The sequence below is a fragment of the Mandrillus leucophaeus genome, unplaced genomic scaffold (genome assembly GCF_000951045.1).
Source record: "Mandrillus leucophaeus isolate KB7577 unplaced genomic scaffold, Mleu.le_1.0 Scaffold385, whole genome shotgun sequence".
In the NCBI taxonomy this organism is placed as follows: domain Eukaryota; kingdom Metazoa; phylum Chordata; class Mammalia; order Primates; family Cercopithecidae; genus Mandrillus; species Mandrillus leucophaeus.
This window is the reverse complement of record NW_012104087.1, coordinates 307,299-309,302: the sequence shown is the minus strand read 5'-3', so window position 1 is coordinate 309,302 and position 2,004 is coordinate 307,299. Positions and strand designations below refer to the sequence as shown.

Below are 2,004 nucleotides of genomic sequence, written 5' to 3'. Positions count from 1 at the left end.
ATTTTAAAATTTCTTTCTGCCCCACCACCCTTCTCTTCAGAATGTAAATTTCATGAGGAAACTGTCTTGTTCAACTCTTTATTCCTTACCTGCTCCCCACAATGCTTGGCATGTGGTAAATCCTTAATAAAATAACAGACTGGCCAAATAAATATTTGTCCATAAAGTGTTCTTTGGAAATCCCTTGGCCTATTATCATTCCTGTTCACCCAGTTAAAGGAATCCGGAATTTGATTAAATGAATCAGTTTACGTTGCACTAACACATGTTCACGTTTAGAACATATTACATTTAAGATTAATGGAAAGGAATAGAGGCCGGGTGCGCAGAACGAGTGCCTGCTGCCTCCCCGCCCCTCCTGCAACGCTCAACCCCAGGATTCCCCTGGCTAGTCTGCCCGCCATGGCCTACAAGGAAGCAGCGTTCAATGATACAGTGGAAGAACTAGTGATCAACGAGGAATACAAAATATGGAAAAAGAACACCCCTTTTCTTTATGATTTGGTGATGACCCATGCTCTGGAGTGGCCCAGCCTAACTGCCCAGTGGCTTCCAGATGTAACCAGACCAGAAGGGAAAGATTTCAGCATTCATCCACTTGTCCTGGGGACACACACATCGGATGAACAAAACCATCTTGTTATAGCAGTGCACAACTCCCTAATGATGATGCTCAGTTTGATGCGTCACACTACGACGGTGAGAAAGGAGAATTTGGAGGTTTTGGTTCAGTTAGTGGAAAAATTGAAATAGAAATCAAGATCAACCATGAAGGAGAAGTAAACAGGGCCCGTTATATGCCCCAGAACCCTTGTATCATCGCAACAAAGACTCCTTCCAGTGACGTTCTTGTCTTCGACTATACAAAACATCCTTCTAAACCAGATCCTTCTGGAGAGCGCAACCCAGACTTGCGTCTCCGTGGACATCAAAAGGAAGGCTATGGGCTTTCTTGGAACCCAAATCTCAGTGGGCACGCACTTAGTGCTTCAGATGACCACCCCATCTGCCTGTGGGACATCAGTGCTGTTCCAAAGGAGGGAAAAGTGGTGGATGCGAAGACCGTCTTTACAGGGCATATGGCAGTAGTAGAAGATGTTTCCTGGCATCTGCTCCATGAGTCTCTGTCTGGGTCAGTTGCTGATGATCGGAAACTTATGATTTGGGATACTCATTCAAACACTACTTCCAAACCAAGTCACTCAGTTGACGCTCACACTGCTGAAGTGAACTGCCTTTCTTTCAATCCTTATAGTGAGTTCATTCTTGCCACAGGATCAGCTGACAAGACTGTTGCCTTGTGGGATCTGAGAAATCTGATACTTAAGTTGCATTCCTTTGAGTCACATAAGGATGAAATATTCCAGGTTCAGTGGTCACCTCACAATGAGACTATTTTGGCTTCCAGTGGTAGTGATCACAGACTGAATGGGATTTAAGTAAAACTGGAGAGGAACAATCCCCAGAAGATGCAGAAGATGGGCCACCAGAGTTGTTGTTTATTCATGGTGGTCACATTGCCAAGATATCTGATTTCTCCTGGAATCCCAATGAACCTTGGGTGATTTGTTCTGTATCAGAAGACAATATCATGCAAGTGTGGCAAATGGCATAGACCATTTATAATGATGAAGACCCTGAAGGAAGCGTGGATCCAGAAAGACAAGGGTCCTAGATATATCTTTACTTCTTGTGATTTTAGACTCCCCTTTTTTCTTCTCAACCCTGAGAGTGATTTAACACTGGTTTTGAGACAGACTTTTTTCAGCTATCCCTCTATATAATAGGTACCACCAATAATGCTATTAGCCCAAACAGTGGGTGTTTTCTAAATATTAATAGGGGGGGGCTTGATTCAGCAAAGCCACAGACTTACGTTGAAATTTTCTTCAGGAATTTTCTAGTAACCCAGGTCTAAAGTAGCTACAGAAGGGAGAATATTATGTGTGATTATTTTTCTTCCTATGCTGTATATCCCCAAGTTTTTCAGACTCATTTAAGTAA

General features: G+C 43.0%; 1 pseudogene; it reads left to right on the top strand.

The window, feature by feature from the left end:
- The first annotated feature begins 329 nt into the window (after window positions 1–329).
- On the top strand, window positions 330–1,675 carry LOC105547316 (annotated as a pseudogene).
- Window positions 1,676–2,004: the final 329 nt, after the last annotated feature.